This window comes from Microtus ochrogaster, chromosome 8 (genome assembly GCF_000317375.1).
Source record: "Microtus ochrogaster isolate Prairie Vole_2 chromosome 8, MicOch1.0, whole genome shotgun sequence".
Lineage (NCBI taxonomy): Eukaryota > Metazoa > Chordata > Mammalia > Rodentia > Cricetidae > Microtus > Microtus ochrogaster.
This window is the reverse complement of record NC_022015.1, coordinates 25931297-25955771: the sequence shown is the minus strand read 5'-3', so window position 1 is coordinate 25955771 and position 24475 is coordinate 25931297. Positions and strand designations below refer to the sequence as shown.

General features: G+C 47.4%; 1 protein-coding gene across 4 annotated transcripts in view; it reads left to right on the top strand.

The window, feature by feature from the left end:
• Ctbp2 (C-terminal binding protein 2) overlaps window positions 1-24475 on the top strand; it is a 130563-nt gene that overhangs the window by 21670 nt on the left and 84418 nt on the right. For all 4 annotated transcript variants that reach the window (XM_013347872.2, XM_013347873.2, XM_005351404.3 and 1 more), the window contains one exon: window positions 21785-21888. The gene's annotated coding sequence lies outside the window, so the exon portion shown is untranslated. The remainder of the gene's footprint in view (window positions 1-21784; window positions 21889-24475) is intronic.

Below are 24475 nucleotides of genomic sequence, written 5' to 3'. Positions count from 1 at the left end.
GCAGTTCTCTCCTCCATCCTTGGACAGCCTGAATGTTGGGGTTTCTTATGGGGCAGGTTCAGTACTGGATTTTAATCCAACATAAGGGGCGGCAGCCGGGAGCTTTGGGAGAGGGATGTGTTTATCTCCATAGTTGTGGCAATAGGTTCACAGATGTATGCATCTCTTTTTAAATTATACCTTAACTCGGCATGAAGAATTTTGACAAACTTTCTTTTTTGGTTTGTTTCTCTGTGGTTTTGGGGCCTGTCCTGGAACTCACTCTGTAGACCAGACTGGCCTCGAACTCACAATGTAGTGGCATTTCATTTGTATTTGAATAAATAAAGCTTGCCTGAAGATCAGAAGAGTAAAATAGCCACACTGGCCAGCCTTACTGACCAGGCAGCAATGACACACACCTTAAATCCCAGTAGCCACAGTGGTACACCTTTAATCTTAGTAGTCACACTAGTTTGCCATGGAAACCAGGTGGTAGTGGTGCATGCCCTTGGTCCCAGAACTAGAGAGGAATATAAAACGGGAGGAGACAGCTCTCAAACTCAGTCTCATTCTAAGATTCTTGGAGGCAGGATCACCAATTTCGGACTGAGGTAGAGGTAAGAGCCAGTGGCTGGCTGGTCTGCTTTTCTGAACTTGAGGTTGTTCTGTCTCTGGGTTTTTATTAATTTGGTGCCCAACAAGTGATCCCTCCTGAGTGCTGGAACTAAAGGTGAGCATCACTACCTCCTGGCTTTAGCAAACTTCCTTAGAGCCATCCTCTCCAACAGGAAGCTGCCAACAGACCTCTTCAACCAGAATCCTTGTCCTGTGGAAGGGTGGGGGTGGGGCACAGCAAAGCCTCAGGGCTCAGCAGCCACAGGGACAGGGTGAATCTCCACGTTTGGGTAGGAGTGTTCCTTGTGAATTAGAAAGCCCCAGCTGGCTTCTTGGAGAAGTGGGGACAGCTGTGCTCATCAGGGAACCCCAGTGCCTGATCTGGGCTTGTAGCTTGAACTGCAAGCTCCCACCCATCGGGTCTGCAGTGGGAAAAGCAACGGTGTGTTAGGTAGAGGATGGAGTCATCGGAAGGCCCTCTTCAGAAAGGCCTCTCGTGGGATGTACATTAGGAAATAGCACCAGTTACTGTGGATAACGAGCTTCCTTCAAGGGAGGAGGTGGAAGTGTATTTGGTGGGTCCCTCAGCATGGGTTGAGAACCGCTTACCTGAAATGCCTGGGACAGGAGTGTTTCATTCAGTCTTGGAAATTTTTAATTTTGGGAATATTTGCTTATACATAATGAGATTTTTTGTTTGTTTGTTTGCTTGTTTTTTTCCAGAGACAGGGTTTCTCTGTGTAATAGTCCTAGCTGTCCTGGAACTCACTTTGTAGGCCAGGCTGGCCTTGAACTCAGAGATCCACTTGCCTCTGCCTCTCAAGTGCTGGGATTAAAGCCACCACTGCCTGGCTAATGGAAGGCGTATTAGTCAGGGGTCTCTGGAGGAACAGAACCAGTAGAATGAAATATATAAAATATATTTATTTAAACATTTAATTATATGCCATGCTGAGGTAGTGTGAGTCTTTAATCCCAGCAGATGCTTGGCAGATCTCTGAGTTGAAAGCCAGCCTGGTCTACAGGTTTCAGGACAGCCAGTGCTGCAGAGAGAACCCTGTCTTGAAAAACCTAAAAATGAAAAAATAAAGATTTATTTTATATTCACAAGTATTTGCATGCATGCAGTGCCTGTGGAGGTCAGAAGAGCATATTGGGTCCCCTGGAACTGGGGATGGTCGTCAGCCACCATATGGAACTAGGAACTGAACCCAGGCCCTATGGAAGAGCAGCCAGTGTCCCGTCTCTCCAGCTCCCCTCTCCATGAGACCTTTTGCATATACATAGTGAGATCCTGAGTCTAAATGCAGAGCTGATTAATGTTTTCCCTCTCCCTGGCGCACATATGTAAGTGGTGAGCATTTTCAGTGTTAGCAGCTTGGCACATAGAACTTTTTACCTGTGCTGTGCCAACATGCAAAAAGATTTTGAAGCATTTTCACATTGGTGATGCTCAGCATATAAATGTCACACCCTACAGGCTGGGCTCTATTACCCAGCAGGCACCAGTGAAGCGCGGTTAGCTATACAGAGATCATGCTGGGTCTCTTTTTGGTGCTATGTGGGAACCTCGGTGGACCCTAAAATCCACTTACTTGTTCAGCTGAGCATGAGAGGAGAGATGTCCACGGACAAGTCTATTCTGCTTGCTGAAGGTGTGCATCTAACACCCGAGTCAGGGTCTTGAGGTGAAGGTGTGTTGCAGTTTTAAGTCTGAGCCTGGCTGGAAATACATATTTAGTCACTGTGGATGGTAGTTAGCTGGGCTGAATTTCTTTGTAACCTTTTGGCTTGGAGAACCGTCCCCTTTAGTCATGGTAATTACCCTTCTGTGTGATATGTAAATTGATCACTGCAGCTCTTTCTAGGGTGCAGTTTGATTATCCACCAGGCTTCCTTTTGCCTCTTATTTAAACTTATTTTTAGCATAGTCCTTGGAGCCTCTGTGTGAGACTGTCCATCTTCTCGGGTTCTGAACTTCGAAGGTCATTCTCATCAGACCCACTACAACCTGGCTTCAGGACCTCTCCTATACCCCAGTTGTTTTCAGAACCTTACCGGTAGAAGAACAAGCAAGTGTGTGGTTCTCAGTTTGATTTGTTTGCAAGTAGTTAAATACAGAGGCAGGGGGAACAGGAATGTGTGCTGGAGGTGATTGCTCAAGGCTGCCAGGGAGTTATTTACAGTTTTTTTTTTTTTTTTTTTTTTTTTTTTTTTTTTTTTTTTTTGCTGACAATCCTTGTTTAAAGGAATTCCCTGTAAGATTTATGAAGCCTTTCCAATTTATTGTCTTCCCAAGTAAGGTAAGCAAATAAATAAGTTATTCTACTTTATTATAAACACAGCCAGTGTAAGATTAAAAAATAGGAGGAAGCAGGGCTCCGTTTTTCCATCCAGTGTGTTTCAGGAATTTGGAAAGTGTCCTGGAAAGGCCTTTTGTTTTGTTTTTGGCCCGAGCACATCGTGCATTTAGAAGATAAAGTCTGACCCTTGATGTTGGAATGCACAGCTCCCCATCCGTGAAGAGAACCGGCCGCAGCTAACTGGGGCAGGGCAGGATGGCAAGGGCAGGATGGGGTGTTGGTCCTGAGAGCAGCAGCTCACTATAGTCACTGGACCACACCAGGCTAAGGGACTGGAGCCTCCGTGCTTGGTTTGTGAAAACTCATCTTCTACACCTCTCTTCCTGTCACCCCGATTTCTTTGTTTTCTCTTCCTTGTAAACGGTTCTTCAGAATTGCTAGTGTTTTCCCTTATATTTTGGTGAATCGTGGTTTGGGTGACCAGTGTGTGAAGCCCCAGCTGGAAAATGTAGATTTTTAAGTAAAAGGATATATAGACATAAATTTAAAAAGAATATATAGGCTATAGTAAAGACACGAGACTGTAATAAATGGACAGTTCTCTTCTTGGTGGCAATGTCAGGCTAAGGGCTTGGCCTTCCCTCTGCCTTCCCAGAGTCCCATCTGAAATCCCCTGGCACTTTTCAAACCACAGACTACGCCATCCGGTTACCGTTCTGGGAGGATGTATGCTCTTGTCTCTGCTCCTACTTGTCGCTGGGGGAGGGGTTTTAATAGTGTTCTGGATGACATCTTGGAACACAGATGGGTTCAAGTTCCTCAAGCCCTGGCATGTAGGGTATGCAGCGAGGCCAAGCGAACGCATTCCCTTCAGGAGTTTGTTTTGGAGCAGGTCAGTCCTAAGTGGGAGGCTTGGGAGGTGTTAAAGGCTCAGTGCCCACAAGAGCAGGCTTGTGGGCTTCATTTCTTGTCCTCCCTTCTCTCCTGCGTTAGAGAGGTGGGTCTTTACTTACTCCCCTGCTGAGTCATGGGGAAGGGGGTAGCACAGTGAGGCCCATCCTTTGCAGGGCTCTGGGGTGGTGGCCTGAGTAAGCCTGACCGAGCCCTGCTGGCAAGGATCCCATCACCCTCCCAGATGGCAGCAGACAATCCAAACTCAGCCCCAGGAACTTGGGAGTCCTGTGGGGAGGGGGTCCCACCCGTATATGACATCGAGGTCACGGACTGCAAGGGTTAGGGACGAGGCTACAGCCCCTTTTATGTGACCTCCTGCCCAGGCTGTCTCTTTTACCCTCCATTCTCCTCACCCTCATCTCTGCGGACCCGAGAATCATCTGGGGAACTTCAAAGACTCAGTCTTAGCCCCGCCCTCTCAAACTGTCAGTGGCCTAGGGAGAGAGACCTGCCTTGGCTAGTTTAAAAGTTTCAGGTGATTCCAATGGACCTCCAGCACAACCATGGCATTGTCCCACCTGCAATGCTCCGTTTCACCTAGGGGCCGGAAGGCACAATCCCAGAGAAGACCAACTTTGCTGCCTCCAGGCTCGGTAGAGTCTGAGCACAGGGGCTAAGGGCTGCTCTTGGCACACTACTTGAATAAGGTATGGATCTCTCTTGGGGCAGGCTACATACACAGCAGGGCAGGACCGTGGAAATCCCTCCGCTTTACCCTGCAAAGGGATGCCTGGCTTCCCATCAGCAGGGCGAGGGGCGTCTTGTGTAGCTTTGTCATTTTGTTACACACCCCGCCCCTCCAACAGGGAGATACTTTACAGGATGAGATTGTTGTTGATGTCGTAGCCAGCGCCTTGACCCGTGAGTCTCCAAGTGAAGCAGCCATTTCTTCTGTCCTTGTGCGCTAGATCTGCGGGCAGGGACCGGTCCCTGGGAAGCTGAAAAAAAAAAGCAGCTGTTACCTAGGAAACAACTTAGTGCTGGACTCAGGTCAGGCACCTTAGGGACCTCCAGTGCACCAGCCTAGGTGGAGGGGGTGAACTTCATAAAGACACAAGTCAAGGGCGATGGGTGGGGGAAGGGTCATGTGCATTCTCATAGCTAAAGGGCCATTTTCTCCAGGCTGGAGGCCCAGGAAGTAATGTTCTTGGGTGGGGAGTAAATGAGGATACGGATAGCTGGCCAGTGAGTTGGCTGGACCCTGACACTGATGCCCTGCAGACAGGGGTGTTGAGAACATTGTACTAAGTGTATCAGGAAGCTGTTCCTCAGAGGAGTCCTGCAAGTGGAAGTCTAGTGATGTGGTCCCTGCCTGAGCTTACCTGGGTCAACCCCAAACTCAGTTAAAGCCACTCCCTGATTGCCAGTCTTCGTGGCGGGGGGTGGGGGGGAGGCTGCAGAGGGTCCTGCATTCCCTGCCATGTGGTCCACTTGGGTTGGGGTACCACTGAGTAAGGCATAGGTGGGCTTTGATCCTTCAGAGTCACAGCATTTTAGTACTTGGGGACAGTCTCTTTTTCTTTCTCGCAGCAGGTGGGAAATGTTCTGTGACCCAGGGTACAGCTTTGATGCGTCTTTCTAGTCTTACCTAGAAATGGGGTTTTTAGTTTCTCATTTGATGTCATCATACCTTTGAACTTCTTCGTGGTTTTGCGGCTTTCTCTTTGGAACCAGACTTCCAGGCATGCAGAATGAGCTCTAGTTTTGAGAATGTGGTGGTGGGTGCTCGCCATCCAGGACAGTTTCTTGGGTATTGCTTTCCATACAGTGGGCTCCACAGGAATGGGGCACCCTTGTCCCCAAGGCTCCCAGGCTGGGCAAGAGATGCTATGCTTCTGTTTTCGGGAAGTGGTCAGGCTTAAGGATTTGTTGTGAAAACAACTGGTGGAATTTGTTACCTTACTTAGGAGGCTGAAAACGTTTCGGTAGATGGGTCTCGTGGTCACATACTGATGGACAAGTGTGGTATGGTCGTATTCAGATGTGTTCTGATTAGTCTCTAAACCAAAGCCTCTGTTCTCAGATGGAGGGCCTCAGCTTAAGGAACTTCCAGCCTGCATTCCTCTAACTACAGACTGGAGAGCCTGGGCAGGACTTCAATGTTTTTCCCTGGCTCTTGTTTTTTTTTTTTTTTTAATCTAGTCTGCTAATTGCATACTTGTGGTCAGTTTGTTCAGCTCTGGGATTTGAACTTGGGTGCTTTCAGCGTAGCAGATACAGCAAGGTGAGTAGTCTGGAGCTACCTTGGCCTTCATTGCAACACCTCCATGTTCTTTCCAAATGCGTGATGCTGCCCAGCGGTCCTCACTTGATGCTGATGGTCCTGGCGAGGCAGATGCCCTCTGTGTTGATTGGCATGCTGACCCACCTGCTGCGCTCATAGCTACACATCCCAGACACCTGTTACCAGAGCATGCCTCAGTCGTGGTAAAGGGGTCTCAGGGCTCTGGTGTTGATGAGCAAGCACACATCAAACATCCATTCTCCACCTTTTCTGAGACCGGGTCCCTTATTGAACATGGAGCTCACCGATTGAGAGTGTTAGGATCCACCTATCCTCCCTCCCCTCTTTGAGTGCCCCCATCCAATCATACCAAGGTTTTAAGTCTTCCAGGGACTCTGAACTCGGATTCCCATGGCAAGCACTCTACTGTCTGAGGCATCTCCCTCCTCCTGAGTCTCAAAGTCCTTGCGCGTCAGCCACTGTCCAGACAAGCCAGCTCAGAGCCAAGTTCACATACACAGACCATGAGGGAAACCTTTGAACAGAATCATCCCTTAAGGTTTTTTTTTTGTTGTTGTTGTTGTTTTGAGCCGACATTCTGAGTTTCATTTTGCACTGTACCATTATAATTTTGAGAGTGACTGCTTGATTTGTGTTTATTGAAACTAAATTCATTAGAATGTGAAAATAACACTCAACAGTTTACCAAATTGGATTCTTATTTTTTGGTATTTTTGCACATCATCCGTTCTCACTTGAATATCACGGAATTTTGTGGTGAAGTGTTACGCAGATGAAAACTCATGTTTTAGTGGCTTTTTTTTTTTAATTCAAGAGTTGATAAGAATATTCTCTACAGAAAGAAGTGCTTGGTTTGCCATTGCGGCGAAGTCTGGATTTCTGAGGTCTTGGAGTTTGTGTGGCAGGAGGCAGCTGTGTGGAATATAACCCTGCCCCAGGCACCTATTCAGAGGTTGGCTGGAAACTCCCTCCCACTTCTTCCAGTGGAGTGACAGGCGTGTCGCCTAACTCCGGGCAGCCCCAGGTTTATCTGTGAGCTGGGGATTCCTGTGTTCTTACCCTTATTGGAGGTCTTCAATGAGAGTACTTGTATTTCACCGGTTGGCGACATTCTAACATGTCTGAATCAAATGGTCATTAAATAAATCCCATGCCATATCTTGACAGCAACTTTTCCTTGTTTGTGGTTTATAAAGTAATGCTGGTCTAAGTTTTGTTTTACGGTTGAGTCTCGTGCCAGGCAATTTGGCTCCACTAGATTTCCTTTTTTTTTTTTTTTTTTTTTTTTGAGACAGGGTCTCAACTAAGTTTGTATCCTATCAGCCTCTTCAGCTCTCCTGCCATCTCTGGTGGACTACATTGCGTAGATAGCCATTTCTCTCTTCCTCCCAGGTCCTCTAGCTTCCCCAGGAGTCAGTTGGCTTGGCTTCTGTGTGTGGAAGAGCCTGCGTCTAACACACATCTGTTTACAATCAAGTGGGTTAGACCGCCCGAGACCAGGAGGCCAGTTCCATCCCTAGGACTTCGGGATGCCTTCCTCTACCATGAGCCCACACCAGGTGATTTCAGGATCTTCCCCGGTGAGCGAGAGCTAGCTAGGATCCCATCGAGGGTCACGACAGATGAGCTTTTTATCGAAGTGTGTGCTTTTATCCTGCCACCCGGCAATGAAAATGGAGCGGATGCCGCCTCCACCTTCTAGATGTCTGCACTATATTTTAACTGGGAAGATAGGTGTATTTTCTCTGCTTAATACTTTAAAAGGCCTCTTGGGTACTAAGAGAGGCTTGTAAGAACAGCTGCACGTGACCTACCCTGGAAAGGGAACTTCAGATTGAAAAGTCACTTTATTTAATGGCCCCCTCGTTAGAGTCACGTGCTGTCTGGCAGCATCCTTCCAAAGGGCCCCGGCAGAAATAGTTACGGTCTTCCAGAGGTGTCGTGCCAGGAAGGCTGCCCTGTCTTGACAAGGCTTGGAATGTGAGAGTCAGGTGCCCTGTGGGTTGGCTTTCACAAGCCTCAAAGCCATGTGGGAACCTGGGTGTTGCCACGCTCACACTCTGGTCCTTTTCTGGGGCGAGATCTCAAGTTTTTGTCTTCTTTTACCCCATGTATTATGTATGCATATAGGTGAATTCGTGTGTGCGTGTGTGTGCACGTGTATGTATGTGTACATGAGTGAAGCAGAGTGTATTTCTCCTGCTTTCCACCCAGTTTCTTGCCAGTTCCGCTGGCTAATCACTTCTCTTGGAGAGAGTCCCTTCTCTGTTTCCCCAGCCCTGGGAACTCACATTTTACTGACCTGCATTTGTATGGCCTTCAGCATTTCACCAGGAGCCCCTGAGTTTAAGTCATGGGTCTCTTCATCACAGTGTGTGCTGCTGGCCCTTGATTGTTGCAGGGGTCTTCTTTGTTCCCGAGACAAGCCCTGCTTGTGGTTCACCTAGCTGCTGATAGTCTTAATGACTGTTTTTGACCTTTGCCTGCAAGTGTCGATCTACAGCAAGCGCAGCCCAGCCACCTGACCTCTCCCGCCAGCAGTGCACACGCCACCCCTGCTCTCAGTGCCAGCTTGGTCTTGGTCACATTAGTCGGCTGCATTTCAGGGCGCAGCTTCACCTAGAATTGTTCAGCTTCCTGCCGTGTAAAGAAAGTATTAGGGGGCTGCAGTGGGGATTGGTTGGGAAAGAACAGTCACATGACCTGTGTTGGTCATCAGTGTGCCAACCATGAGTTCTGGCAGGTGCACTTGCATCTTGGACCCCATTCTAACTGCTCTGTCTGGAAAGTTCCCTGATAGCCTTGTCCTCTACCATCTCCGAGTTCGCCACAGGCAATCACTATCTTTTTGTTTGGTTGATTGCCTGGTTGGTAGGTTTAGTTTGGGCTTCCCTACATGGTTAGTCTTACTTGTTCTAGAATTCCATATAATACTGCATATGTATATTATATGCAGTGTACACACACATACATTATGATGTACATTGGCATGGTGTATACTTTTTTTTTTTTTAAAGATTTATTTATTATGTTTACAACATTCTGCCTCCATGTATGCTGACACACCAGAAGAGGGCGCCGGATGTCATTACAGGTGGTTGTGATCCACCATGTGGTTGCTGGGAATTGAACTCATGACCTGTGGAAGAACAGCCAGTCCTCTTAACCACTGAGCCACCTCTCCAGCCCGGCATGGTGTATACTTTATTCTCCAGTCAACACACATTTTCAAGTTGTAAAACACGGGTGTGGCAGCACATGCTTATAATTGCTACATTTGGTAGTGAAGATCACTGTGTGGTCTCAAGCTGAGCTATGATATCAGGATATGTCAAAAAAAAAATCAGCTATTTTGTAACCCACTTACTAAAATTCTGGCTTTCTGCTTGGCTGGACTTGGAGAGCAAGACCAGGACTCTGACGTACTCCTTGGTTCACCCTTAATAAGATGGTTTCAGGGTTTGCACCCTTTTTTCTGTTGTAACTAGCATGTGAATCCCTGCTGGAGGAGAGCACACTCCACTTCCTACTTAAAAGTGTGCACTGACTAACCTCCCTGCTGCCCCCACCCTCACCCTCCAGCCTCTTCCAAATGCCAGGCTTCCCAGGGAAACTCCCTAGAGGAAGCGTGACAGTCTTCTTCCTGAGGTCTGTCTGTCTGGGGCCTTTTCTGAGGCGTGTTTTATAGAGTTACCAGAGTGTCCTTGAGTAGAGTGATTCCATTTCGCTTATTTATAGCCTTCCTCTTTCCAGAAAACACTTTGAGGACCTAACATCCAATGCTAGGTGGGTGTAGCGGTCCAGACCTGTGATTCCCCACTGAGGTGGAGACGTGTGATTGGTGCTCTGAGGGATTCTCCTGATTCCCGGAACCCCTCCACCCCCAAAGTGTTGCCCCACAGCCCACGATGTTCTTTGCCCCCAGTTACTTATTCATGGGTACATTTCCACGACTTCGGCTTGTGTCTGGGACCTCGAAAAAAGTGAGAATCAAAATATCGAGGGAAGGAGTGTGGTGAGGAACCCCTCGATTTGAGAATAGTCCAGTTGATGTTCCATTTGCTGTTCCGGCAAGCCAGGTAGGTGTTCCAGCTGCTACCTTAACAGAATGCTCTAGCACGCATCACTGGCCTGGGGAAAGGTCAAGATTCAAGCACTCCAAGCACAGTTTGTTTCCACTGAAGGTGTGTCACACCATGTTAAGGTCAAAGCATCCCATGAACACACGGCTTCTGTGCTGTGTGCGAACGTTAGACACCATCTGATGCGTGAGTTGATAGAAGGGTCAAGTATTGGAATGCCTGTGCCTGGAGGGGAGATGGTGACCTCTGCAGGGCCAAGGCAAGCACTGGAGCCTTGCATAGGGAAGGATCAAATGGATTGGGCTGACGGTGCTCATCCACAACTCTGTGCAGCTGCCGATGTACCAAACGTCAGTTCAAGCTGTAGTCACCTGTGCCATGAGAGGGCCTTGCCACCCAGGAAAGACAGAGACAGACACAGCGCAACCGCCTGACATTTGTACACGCTGGATTTCTTCAAGCCCTAGTGACTGGAATCAGCTCAGACTGTTAAGTTTTATGACTGCTGGTTTAGAACCTGAGTAAGAAAGAATTTTGGCGGTAGGCGCTCCTTTTTTTCCTCCTTCCTCTTCCCCCCCCCTTTCCTTCCTCTTTGTCCTCCCTCCTTTCTTTTAGCGTAAAACTTCTTACAATTGGTTTTCTGATACGTATATACAACCTGATTATCCCATCCTCCCCGCCCCCCAAGCATTGCCAGACAGCCTGTGAGGTTCTTTGCCACTAGGCAAAGTATATCATTCATATTGACCTCCAATTCTTGATCCTCTCGCCTCGGTCTCTCTCCTGAGTGCTAGCGTTACAAATCTGCTCCACTTCTGCCAACTAAATCCTGTTATCTTCAAGATGACTGCTTGCTGCTTGTGATTGGTTAGTTCCCATTCAGGGTTGAGTGATTGGTTCCCCCTGGCTCTACCTTGAGCTCTACAAGGAAGTGTGTCTACCTGGCTCCTCCCCCTCCAGACTAGTCTGCGTGACTGGCTCTTCTGAAGTTGTGCAATCTCATAAGAGCCACCCCAAGTGCTGCTTTTCCTTAAGAGGTGAAGGTATCTGCATCTGGGTTGGAGGGCTGGGTGCCTTCCCTGTTTGGTTTTTCAGGCGCTCTGCTGGGCCACCTCACATTGCCCATAGGCAATAATCAGTCGCCAGCTGAGGCTGCCTGCGTTCCTGGTGAAACTTGGGTGGAAAACGCTAAGAGATGGTAACCTCCGAGCTGTGGTTCCCACCTGGTCTTTCTTCCTTCCAGCTCTTGTGGCTCAAGATAACTCAGATGTTGGTCCCTGCCTTCATGTGTGCTGTGCGCTTTTGTGACCGTGCTTGTCACCTGTGTTGAACTAACTTCAAGGCATGTGACCCCTGAGCACTTAACTTTGAGCCAGGTGCGAGGAAGCCTGATTGCTTTTGCTGATGTTGCTGTGGGAGAGTTGCTGCTTCTGGAAACGGCTCTTCCTAGACCCCTGGTTAGAAAGATGGATCCCGAAACGCTTGGTGCCAACAAGAGGAAGAAGGCCGGAGCATAAGGCTTATTTGTCTCTAAGCATTTTAGAAAAAAAGATATAGCTGTGCTGTGTTTAAATATAGCACGGTGTTTGCTGCCGGGATGGCAAATAAGCAATTGGATATGTAGGTCATCGACTTAGGAGCATGAGTTGGGAGTTTTCCTTGCATCTGATTAACACTGTCTTACAATTGGGCCATCAACGCTATGCCAAAATTGGGTTACACAGAGTTCAGCGAGCCATCTGGGTGGGGGAAGAACTAGACTCAGCAGAGGACACCTTTGCCCTCTTAAGGTATGAAGAGCGTGGCTTGGTGTTCAGCCCTGTGGTTTGTAGCCAACCGCTGTAGCACTTACCGACCGAGCCTGTCCTGGGGAGGGACATCTCCGTGGAGCTTCTAAGCACACCCAGCAGAGAAGCCCATCCACCCGGAGAGAGGAGGAAAGGGCGCTACTTAAGTCGGGATAAATGCCAGCAGTGTATTTTAATACAGTCTTGATTCAGAGCACACTGTTTGGAATTGCATATTTAAAAGGAAACTGCCATCTCCTTTTGAAGGTATGTGACATTTAAAAGATCTGTAGCAGAAGATTGGTTTGACAGCTTCGAATTATATTTGAAAGAGTTTTTCTTGAAAAAAAAAAAAGAAAATGATTACTTCTATTTTAAATGTCATCACAAAGACATAAACATGTTTAATCAAATTATATATTTAATTTATGTAGAATGTAATTTTTATTCATGTGGAAGATTCATGAGTGTTTTTTTCCCCCCAGCAGCTTTGGAGCCAAGTGATGCTGGTGGCTTGAAAGTGGCTCCCTTATTGAAGGAAACAGCCATTTAAGGTTTCATAAAAATCTAAGCGGGGGAAAGGAGTATTAGTATTGAAATCCTTTTTTGGTCCACACACTGTACGTCACCAAGCAGTGTGGGGACAGAGGTATTTTCATGATGTTGCTTGGTGATAGTAAGGATAAACCCTGGAGGGATGGCATGGGTTGAGAAAAGCGCTAGCCCCAAGACAATGAAGGCGGAAATAGCAAGGGCGCTTCTGTGATTTTCTTCTTTTGGATTCTTTGAATCAGCAGGGAAGTTACTGTGAGTGCTAGCTGCAGAGCCAGCACTCCGCTCCTTAAAAGGGAGGCAGCGAGGATGTGGGAGGACAGACCCAGTGCCTGGTATAAAAGGCCTACAGAGAGTCTGAGGCCACCAACTGGGCCCCCGAGTTGCTTGAGGAACAGGGGCATAACCATGGGTCTGCTCTGGGCCAGGCAGCTTCACTGACCCTGGCGATCTGTTGGAACATTCCAGTTCCAGAACTTTCTTTGAGCGAGCCGGGCATTGGAAGCCAGCCAGCACAGCGTACACGACACGGCTGGGGCAATTGTAGCCCATTCCAGTCTGCTGCCAGTACTTTCGATTCAGCCAGGCTGGACCAGGGACTTCTGATCTTCCCCCCACTGGGGGGTGGGGTTTATTTTTTCTCTTCCTAGGTCCCAGGTCAGCAGCCTGACCTCTATCAGGTGTGGCTTGGGATGCCTGGGAAGTAACATCTGGAGAAAACAAAGTCAGGCTGGGAAGTACGAGCTCCAGCAGAAGGTCAGGGTTCAGGGAGCTGTGTGTTCTTAAGGCCAGGTGCCAGAGGGCGGGTGACTCCCCCCCCCCCCATCCAGTGCCTATGTTTGTCAACAGGAACCTCCCTGGTTTCTCCTGTGTCTGCCTCTCATCGCAGTCATCAGAGTAGTAGAATTTAATTCTTGCTACCTCCCTGGCTTTATTTTGCTTCTGGGAATTTAAACTCAGGTCTTCACATGCATGGCAGGATTTTTTTTTTTTTTAAACTCATCGAACCATCTTTCCAGCCCTATTATCTTGTTAGACTCACATAGGTGTAGCAGAAGTAATACAATGAGATGTCAAATTACTCCCTCCCTCCTCTTCTCTCCTCATTGGTAGCAGTAACCTAGCCTGGAAATAGACACAGGTATAACACACATCCTTTGTGGGTTTCTCAGTGGGACTTGCAGGTGCCCAAGGGAACTGAACCATCTTTATAGCCCCTGCACACCGTGTCCTAGTGATTTGGATGGAAGCGCCCGCCAGTCCCCTTGTCAGTTTTCTACCACACAGTGACAAGTAAGAAACAGAGCCCGTCGGAAGGATCGTTAGGTTTGGACATCGTGTATTAGAAGTTATGCTCTGAGAATAACAAGGGTTGCCAACCCGATGCACAGGTCCAGCAGGGGCTGGTGTGTCTGTTGTGGTTCTTCACGTAGAAGCCACACCGGCCTCTGGCTTTCACGTGCTTCAGCGAGAATGACAAGTCCTGGGAATCTTAATTTCACATAAAATATTTGGGTACTGTTTGTTTTGAAACCCTATTATGTATAGCTGAGGCTACCCTTGAATTTGCTATTTGGCTCCAGTTAGTCTTTCTGAACTAACCAACCCCTGACAAAGACTCAGACAAATGTTTGAATTACAGGGGTGTAACACCTTACCTGGCTCAAGCTGTTCTTCAGACATGTATGCATGGACACATTGCAGAGTGAGGGTAACATTTAGCATTTACAAATGACGGTCCTCATGAATGCCAGTGTCCCAAGGCGGTCTCTCCCCACCTTGGATAATTGTCTGTTGCGACTTTGACTTCTGAACTGAAGTGTCCAAGAGGGTGGCATCGTTTGTAGTAGCTTGAACTCCGTGAAGGCCGCCCCGTTTCTTTCCTAATTTATTTTGTGTGGTAGTGCAGCTATTTTAAGGGCTCACATCCCAAGTCTGGATCCAGGTGACTGGAAAACGAGACAGGGGCAGCCTGGGAAGCATCCCATCTCTGTCCCCAGCTTCAGTCCTGTCCCTCTTGACCTGGCAACCTGCAGAATTTTCCTGATATCAAGAAACACATGCTCTTTGAAGAATATGAAAGCATCATATATTTTAGAAAATCACTTTTAATCATAGCATGGAGAAATAACACTTTAGATTTTTTTCTGTCTCATACATATATGTATACATTAAAAGACAAAATTCACTAGGGAATATTTTTAAATAAAAAATTTTGAATGTTTTGTATTTCATTTTCCATTTGGCCTGTAGGTATTCCTATGTCTTTCGTATTTTGGAGTGTTGGAAATCTGTCTCATGACATACGGTATATATAAGTCACACAGTATCCCTAATGTTACCTAACCCCCATGCAGTGACGTTTTACTGTTCTGTAAGTATTGACCACTTGTCCCATTGTTCCTCAGTAACAGGGATAGCGTGTCAAGGTTTCAGAGGTGATTGTAGGGACTAAATGACCAGGACTTCCCCAATTGCTGTGTGAAGACTCTTCAGAGCTGTGAACACCCACTTTCCCATTGTGCCTTCCCATCTTTCAGCCTTAACACTGAAGCTTTTGATGGTATTCTGGCTCCATCTTGTTATAATACTTGTCTGCATCCCAAACATCTGGAGACAGCTGTGCTGACTCCGCCCTGTGCTCCTTGTCCTTTGCTCAGCTGACTGTCGTGGCTGCTGAGGACCCAGGCTCTCGGATAGCATCCCACTGTCTCTGGTGGACAGGGTGCCTAGCTGGCTCAGTCACTGCCAGTTTGATCTAGGTTCTTCTTGTATCTACCTTTTTCAGAAAGTTTCTGAATCTCTCAAAAAGGTCCTTGCCACTCATTGCTCACTTTAGCCTGGATAGGTCAGAGGGGAGACATTGTTCACTGGTGTTTGGGTGGAGACTGAAAGGTGCCCCGGTGAGTTCTTACCGAAGACTTTGAGGGCGAGTAGATCAGGCTTCTGTGGTTGAGCTGGGCTGGTTCTTAGGGAATCCTGATCTCCTGACTGGCATTCCTCACCTCCCTGTTCCCAGTGAAGGTAGTTGTATGATCTATGGACCACCTAGTGCCTATAGACACTGCCTCCCAGCCCGTCCCTGGGAGCCTGTGCTCAGATTGCTCAAGGCAGCTGCCTTCTCTTTCCTTAAGAGCTGGGCAGTTTTGGGTGTTTTGGAAACTTAGCTTGAGGTCACAAAATGACATCGCTGTGTGTGTTGTTGCTCATGGATTTAACTTTGATTCCTTGTAAAACTTGGCCATCATCAGCCACTGAGTAGCAGATCCCCAAAATCAAGGGACATTTCTTGTTTCCAGTGATGGCCAAAACCCCCCACCTGTTATCCCCATAACTTCCTTTAGCCAATGAGGTTGTGGTGCTCTTGCCACCCAGTGCCCACTGAGGCACTCAGGATAGTGCTTCCTGCCACCTAGTCAGTGGAGACAGCTGAGGTGTGGGCATCCTCTTCCCCTTAGTCAGGTGCTTCCAAGGCTTGCCCAATGGTTTTCTGTGGTTGAAAGCAGTTCTCAAGTCATGGCTGTTGAGACTTTTCGTGTTCTTTTTTCTTTTGGTTTTTCAAGATAGGATTTCTTCTTTGTATAGCTCCCTGTCCTGGAACTTGCTCTGTAGACCGGGCTGACCTCAAACTTAGATCCACCTGCTTCTGCCTCCAGAGTGCTGAGATTAAAGTGGCACTCCACCACTGCCCAGCTATCTTTTCACATTCTAAACAACCTAAAGCCTGCTGAAACTTCCTGTTCCTTAATTTGCTTCAGCCTCCCAGAGCCTTGAACTGTGAAGTACTTACTGCCCAGAGGGTGTTGGTTGCTCTTGCAGTTGACACTCTTGGACCTCCCAGCTAGAATAAGGCCTTGGACCTTACCTGTGCTATGACAGGCAACAAAGAATTAGGGCTTTTTTTTTTTTTTAAGATTTATTTACTTATTGTGTACATAGTGTTAAGCCTCCTTGTATGCCTGCAGGCTAGAAGATGGTTGTGAGCCACCAAGTGGTGGCTGGGGATTGAACTCAGGACCTCTGGAAGATGAGCCAGTGCGCTTAACCTCTGAGCCCTCTCTCCAGCCCGAAGAATTAGTTTTCAGGATCATTTTCATTCTTGGTGAAGGGAGCTTGTTTCCAAGTTAATTAATGTGTTTTATTTATTACAAAGGCAGTAGTCGATGGAATGGAGACCTGCTTCTCGAAAAGTGACAGCATCCCAGACCCTCCCAGATGGCACATGTTGGCACATGTACCCCATGTCTGATATGGGCTACTTAATCTGCCATGCAGGGGCATTGTTGTGTGCATGGTTTTTCTCCCATGGAGCAACCAAAACACGTTTTCCATACCAGTGAGCCAGGCCTTCCTGGAGTAGGCTTGTGCTTAGTGGGCCAGCTACCTGATACTCAAGTGATGCAGGAACCGAGACAGCCCCAGGTCCTAGATCACCATGGGACCCCGGAAGTAGGATTCGATAGAAAAGGCTGCACCTCTCCATCTCCAGCTGCTGTCCCTCTTACTACGTTCATCTTTGGATGTGTGGTCAGACAGCCCTCAGTGTGCACATCTCTTCCCCCCTGCTTACTCAGCTGGCATGATCCACACGTCTGCAGCTCAGTGTGCAGCATCACACACTGTCCCCATCCCCAAGGGGAGGAAGAGATGGTAGGTGAGGGTTAGTTAGGCTGCCCTTCCCAGGTGACAGACCTTGCTGAGAGTAGACAGCAGGAAAAAAAAAAAAGGTGGAGGAGAGCCCGTTAGGCAATTCTGTACTGAGGCTGCTTGGGATCCTGTGGTCCCCGAGTTAGGACCGGTGGTGATCTTAATCAGCTAAGTCATTTCTGTGTCTGCCTGTATACTCCTGGAAGTTCTTAGAGAAACCTGCCAAGACAATTTCCCCTGGTGCATCCTCGGGGCACCGCTCCACGGCACACTGTCAGCAAGTATCTGCCGAGACAAGTATCTGAATTTAAAGTTACGTGTTCTGTAGCTCCGCGCTCTGTAAGGACCTCCTCCAACCTTCAAGGAACTGTGGTGCTGCCCTTAGAGATCCTGACAGTCTTCCAAGCCCTTTCCCGTTTTTAATCCACTAAGTAAGCTGTCACCCTTTGCTCAGGCTGAAGGCTGCAGGCTCTTCCGGATCTTCTACCAGGTGTTGCCTCCACTGTGAAGCCCTCTTCGGGGCACAGTTGCGTTCCCCGCTCTACAGCCCGTGCCCACCACCCACTAAGTCCAGGCAAGGGGAACGTTTTCTTCAAACCTTGGTTTGTGATTGAGAAGCAGTGTAGCCCGAGTGCAGGTTACCACTCAGTTTCTCTCTCCCCACCCATATGTTTGGTCAATCACGTGGGCATGTAATTTCCTTATTGTTTGGGAGTTGTTTTCTTGGGAGTCATTTCCACTTTGCAACCAAGAATTCACAGAGATCCAGAGAACCACCTGCCTCAGTATCCTGAGTGCTGGGATAAAAGATATGTACCTCCACACTTCAACTACAGAGCTAGTTCCAGGACAGGCTCCAAAGCCACAGCGAAACCCTGTCTCGAAAAACCAAAAAAAAAAAAAAAAAATTTATGCCCACACATATACATGTGTGATATATAATATGTGGTAGAAAGCGAGAGACAACCATTTTCTTCTACTGAGCAAATCATTGAAAATGGGAAAAGGGATCCTATGGCACTTTAGGACAGGCCACCCTACACGGGAGTTCAGCTGTGTTGATAATTAATACTCAGTTCCCAAGAGTATTGAACACTCACTAAACATCAGGAGGGAAGGCGTTGGAGAAGGTACCTATAAGATGGACTTTTAAAAGCGTATAGGAGTTTGTCAGACAAGCACCGCTACCTCAGAAGGGTAGCTCTCTGTCTGCTGGATGCTTCTGCCATTGGAGGCTCTAGACCACTCAGGCTGTGCATGTCCCTCTGTTCCTGACACTTGAGAGCCTGGAATGTCTGCATTATACCACCTTTCTTCACTAGGGTGTTTGGGCTGTAAGGTCGCGGAAGCATGCAGTGGGCAGAGACCTTCTGCCTGTTAGGAAGCTACTGCATCTTAGACCTGAGTGTCTGGGCCTGGACACGCCTGCCTATATTTAATCCTAGCACTCTGGAGGCAGAGGCAGTGGGAGCTGTGACTTCGAGGCTATCCAGGGCTACACAGTGAGATCCCTGTCCCTCTCTGGCTCCTGAAATTGTATGGCTGGAAAAGTCGTGGCTAGTTGGGAAGTTAATAAGTGATTTCATGGTTTTTGTTGGTATGTGGATTTTGTTTTGTTTGTTTGGTTGTGGTGGTGGTGAGGAAATTTTTTAATTTTTATGTTTTTATTGAGCCATATGTGTTTCTCTGCTCCTATCTTTTCCTCCCCTTCTGTCCTTTCCCATGATCCCCATGCTCCCAGTTTACTAAGAAGATCCTGTCTTTTTCTCCTTTCTACGTAGTTCTTTGTATGCCTCTCTTAAGGTCTGTGGTCTAGGTTCTCTGGGGTTATGGACTGTAGGCTGGATTTTCTTTGCTTTGTGTCTAAAAGCCACATATGAGTGAGCATATATAATATTTGTCTTTCAGAGTCTGGTTTACCTCGCTCGATATTATTTTTTCTAGATCCATCCATTTGCTTGCAAATTTCAAGATGTCATTTTTTTAAACCACTGTGTAGTACTCAATTGTATGAATGTACCACTTTTTTTTTTTAAAAATCCATTCTTCAGTCAAGGGGCATCTAGGTTGTTTCCAGGTTCTAGCTATTATGAATAATGCTGCTATGAACATGGCTGAGCACATGTCTGTAGTGGCTTTTCAATTGAATTTTTTAAAATAAAGACTGCCTGAAGATCTGAGAGTAAAACAGTCCCACTGGTCAGCCTTACAGGCCAGGTTACAGTAACACACACGTTTAATCCTAGTAGCCACAATGACATGCACCTTTAATCCCAGTAGCCATACTAGTTGCAATGGAAATTGGGTGGTGCATGCCTTTAATCCCAGACCTAGAAAGGAATATAAGACCGGGGAGGGGCAGGGCCCATGGGGGAAGGGAGGCAGGAGAGACAGCTCTCAGACAGTCTCATTCTGAGATTCTGGGAGACAGGATCGTGATTTTAGGCTGAGGTCAAAGTTGAGAACCAGTGGCTGGCTGTTTTGCTTTTCAGATCTTGTTGAACCCCAATTTCTGAGTTTTATTAATTGTGCTTCATATGTCCTTGTGGTATGATTGAGCATCCTTTGGGTATATACCCAAAAGTGGTATTATTGGGTCTTGAGGTAGATTGTTTTCTAATTTCCTGGGAAATTACCATATTGATATCCAAAGGGGCTGTACAAGTTTACACTCCCACCAGCAATGGAGGAGAATTCTCTTTATCCCACATAGTAAGGATATATGTTAACCAAATGTTGGAATCCAGGTTAACTGGTGAGATTTTTGGGAGTGATGGAGGAAGGTCATTGGTTAATAAAGAAACTGCCTTGGCCCATTTGATAGGCCAGCCCTTAGGGGTGGGTGGAGTAGACAGAACAGAATCCTGGGAGGAAGAGAGAGATGAGGCAATCGCCATGCGTGATGAAGCTCCGGCCAAAGATGGTTGTAAGCTACTGCCTCGTGGTGCTACGCAGATTATTAGAAATGGATTAGTCGAGATGTGAGAGTTAGCCAAGAAGAGGCTAGATATAATGGGCCAGGCAGTGTTTAAAAGAATACAGTTTCCGTGTAATTATTTTGGGTAAAGCTAGCCGGTGACCGGGAGTTGGGTGACGGGAAGCGGCCCGCAGCTCCTACTACATGGGAGGGCAGGTTTGTGATGATATTTTGTTTGTGAGCTAACAAATAAAGCTTGCCTGAAAGTCAGAGTGCGGAGCTACCTAGTCCAATGGTTAACCAAAGAGGCCAGGCAGTGGTGGCACACATCTTTCTCTAATCCCAGCAGAGGCAAACAGATCTCTGAGATCCCTGGGCTCCACGAAACTGATCCAGTCTAAAAGAGAAGCAGCCAGGGGGTAATGACTTACAGTACACGGGAGTCACACACCTTTAGTCCCAGCACCAGGGAGGTAGAGACAAGAAGGGCTATAGCTGGGCAGAGAGAAATACAAGGCTGGAGGAGACAGAAGTTCAGGGCATTCTTCTGAGGATGTGTAGACTCAGAATACCCCATTCGGTCTGGGGATCTCATAGAGGTGGCTGGCTGCTCTGCTTCTCTGATCTCCCCCAATATCTGACTCCAGGTTTTTGTTGTTTTTGGTTTTGGTTTTAGCTTTGGAGCCTGCCCTGGAACTAGCTCTTGTAGACCAGGCTGATCTTGAACTCACAGAGATCCGCCTGCCTCTGCCTCTGCCTCTGGAGTACTGGGAATAAAGGCGTGCTCCACCACCGCCCGTCATGACTCCGTGGTTTTATTATTAAGACCTATTAGAAATTGCACTACACAGATTGGAGGCAGCAGTTCATGAGTGTCAAGTGTGTCTCTCGCCTTCCTAGTGGGGTGTCTTCCTATGTGGGCTCTGTAGTTGCATAGCAATCCCCACTGGTGGAATTCCATCTTCATGGGAAAGCCAGATGTTGGACTGACTTCACTGCCCAGCTCTGCTGCTGCTCTGCCTGTATGAGAAGCAGGTCAGGTGACTGGGAAGATACCGTCTACTTCCCCCAACCTGGGTTAAAATGAATGTGAGTGCTGTTTAATGCAGTACCTAGCCTCATATTGCATTTGCCAAGAAAGTGAGATTTTTATTGAACATTAGGATTGAATTCTTAACTGGGTAATCAATTTCAGTAGTGAGTTAAAATGCCTTCTATTAATGGACAGCTGCAGCCGTTCCTCAGACTTGCAGGAGACCAGCACTTGTCAGCATTTATGCTAATAGCACGCATCACCCAGGAGCTTATGAAGTGCATGCACTTTATAATCCAGCATTTCTTAGAACACTTGCTAATACTTTTTGCTTGAAGGTATTGATTGTTTGGTCCCTTGGTGTGCTGTGTGGCCCTGTGAAGGAAGCCAAGTGACATTTCCACGCTGATGACACTTATCACCTTCCTGGTTTTGCACTCTGGGCTTCACGTCAGAGTGGATGGAAAGGGTCCATTTGTTCTGGTGTTCCGCGGTTTAATTTGATCTGCCGTGCAGCTACAGCAAGACAAATAGTATTTTTAATGAAACCATTTAATAACCTGGCCGCTTCGAGTTGAAGGCATTGAAAAAAACGCAATTAAAGGATGGCTGGATGTAAACAGAATCGGTGCTTCATCCTCACTGACTCCATTCATTGTGTTTCCAGGGTTTCCTCACCGTAAATGGTTGTGAACCGATGAAGCTGCACCCCTTCAAAAAGACGGACATCCCCTCAAGTGAGCTGTAGTGTTTGTGGACGCATTTATATCGGTGAGTTACTGTAAAATATCTCCAGGTAAAAGCTTGAGTTTTCTAAAATCCCTTTTGGAAGGTGTTTTCAATTAGCAGATGACTATGGATCGCTGGCAGCCTCTGGATGCTTCCCTGGGATGTCTCATGGCCAGATCATATTGATTGTCTTTCAATTAATTGCATCTGGTATTTTCATTTATCAAAGCAAAATACATGTAATTAACTCTGAAGCAGTACAGTCCAGTGGCAAGAGATTCGTGCTGCTGCTGCTGCTCTGGAGATAAGTCAGCAGAAATTATCCTACAAGGAAACGGGATGGAAATAGTAGTAGGACTTCTCGACATATTAATTAAGAAGAATAAAAATGAATTAGGGAGATGGTTTCTTGCCATTCAGTTACTTTGTAGGATGGTAGATGGATGTCCTTAAAAAGGAAGCGGCTGGCTGGCAATGGTGCTTATCCTCCTGGAGTTCAGCCCTCAGGGATGTCTTGTGAGCAAATGATTTTTTTTTCTTCTCCCCTGAGGGAGTCAATGGGAGACTGTGGGTGTAGGTGTAGGAGGTATGTGGCAAAGAGCATTCTGATGGGGCATGGTTCACTCCTGCACTAGCAGCTAGGTTTGGGGTTCTTTATTCTTGCCTTTTGCCGTCGTACACTAAATACGGGTCTTGCCTGGAAGGCTTCCAATTGTCAACTTCTTTGACGGGATTGATTCCTGCCGTGCCCCACCATCCCTGCGCTTTAAAAAAAAATACGTATTTTCCCCTTGGACTAACCATGTCATTCAGAAATGGAGAGTCAGTTGTGAGCCCAGCTTATATTCTTCCTGTATAGTTTAGAGGTTCGAGCCATGGTCAAGACAGTCACAGTTGGGTCACAGCTGGCATGCACTGTGGCCTCTCTAGCCTGACTTCTCAGCTCCTAGGAACAGCGAGTGGTGACTCTCGGGACCAAGCTGAGTCTCAAGTGGGAACAAAATGGCAGAGGGAGATTTTAGGGTTATAGATGGTAATGGTTCTATTTAGGTGGCTCCTTTGCTTTCTCCTGGAGCGAGGTCAGTACAGCCAGGCCAGTCCCGGGCTTGCAGGTGCCTCCCCTGCTTAGCGCCTATCAACAGAGAGCTTCATTTTGGGTTGTTGAAGGAAGAGAGTGTGTGGGCTGAAATGCCCCTGTCCCCACCCTGCGTGCCCACTTAAGGTTCAGTTTCACCTACTGCCGAGACCTTCCCCAGATTAAGTTGGTGATCACTCACATTGGTGACTTAATGTTGGAGTGCTTGGTGGTTTTTAGACAGTTACCAGTCTTTGTGTAGGGGTTAGTGGTGGTGGACTTAGAATACCCATGAACCTTCTGTGGGGGAGGACATAGGAGGAAAGCCTCTGCTCTGGCTAGCTTCATGTCACCTTGAAACCAGCTAGGGTCCTTTGGAAGGAAACGACAAGCCTGTGGGATATTTTAATTAGTGATTGATGTGGGAGGTGCTCAGCCCATTGTAGGTGGTACCACCTCTGGTTGGTAGTGCTGGGTGCAATAAGAAAGCAGGCTAAATAAACCACGAAGAACAAGCCAGTGATCAGCACTCCTCCATGGCCTCTGTGTCGGTTCCTGCCTCCAGGTTCCTGTCCTGCCTGCTTCTGAATGATGGACCGTGATGTGGAAGTGTAAGCTGAGATATTATCATCTTCCCCAGGTTGCTTATCGTCGGGTTTAAAACAGCAATAGAAACCCTAACTAAGACAGCCTCTTTCAACTTTTTCTTGGCTTCTACCTTTCAAGGCCACATTTCACTATTGCCCTAGGGCAGTGGTTTTCAACTTTCCTAATGTTGTGATCCTTTCATATTTCATGCTGTGGTGACCCACCCCTATGAAATTAGTTCAGTGCTACTTCATAACTGAAATTTTGCTACTGTTATTAATTGTAATGTAAATATTTGATATGAGACCCACAGAGGTTGAGAATCATTACCTAGGGAGGCCTGTGCCAGTGTCTGCTGACTCAGGAGTTCACAATCTTTATGGGACGGGGCTGGTGTGCTGTAAGTTACTACTGAGAGCTTGTCTGTGTCTGGTCCTACTACAGATGGACACCCAGCCTTACCTGGGTCAGGGAGCCCCTGGGCTGGGGAGCAGTTCCTCAGAGGGACTCTTGAGAGGAGAAAACACTTTTGTAAATGTCTGTGAAAGAGTGGGAGTCACATCGGAGCTCTTAGATGTTTGTACATGAAGTGATGGTGTCATTCTGGAGGCGCGGTTTTGTGGGAAGTGGGTCTGGACCTTAAGCATACTTCTTTTCTTGTTTTCCCTTTCCTTCCTTTCTTTTCTCTTCTTCCTTTTCTTTCCTTCCTTCCCTCCTTTTTTTTTCTTTTCCTTTTTGTTTATGGGTGTTTGCCTGGTGGCTTCAGAGGCCGGAAGAGTGCACCTGATCCCCTGGTTCAAGAGTTAAAGATAGTCGTGATTTGCTGTGGGTGCTAGGAACACACCCTGGCCCCCTCTGCTAGAGCAGAAAGTGCTCACAATCACTGAAGCGTCTCTCCAGCCCCACACTGCATGTAACAAACAGATCATGATAGAGATTTGGATCCCTGGAGAGTCTATCAGAGGT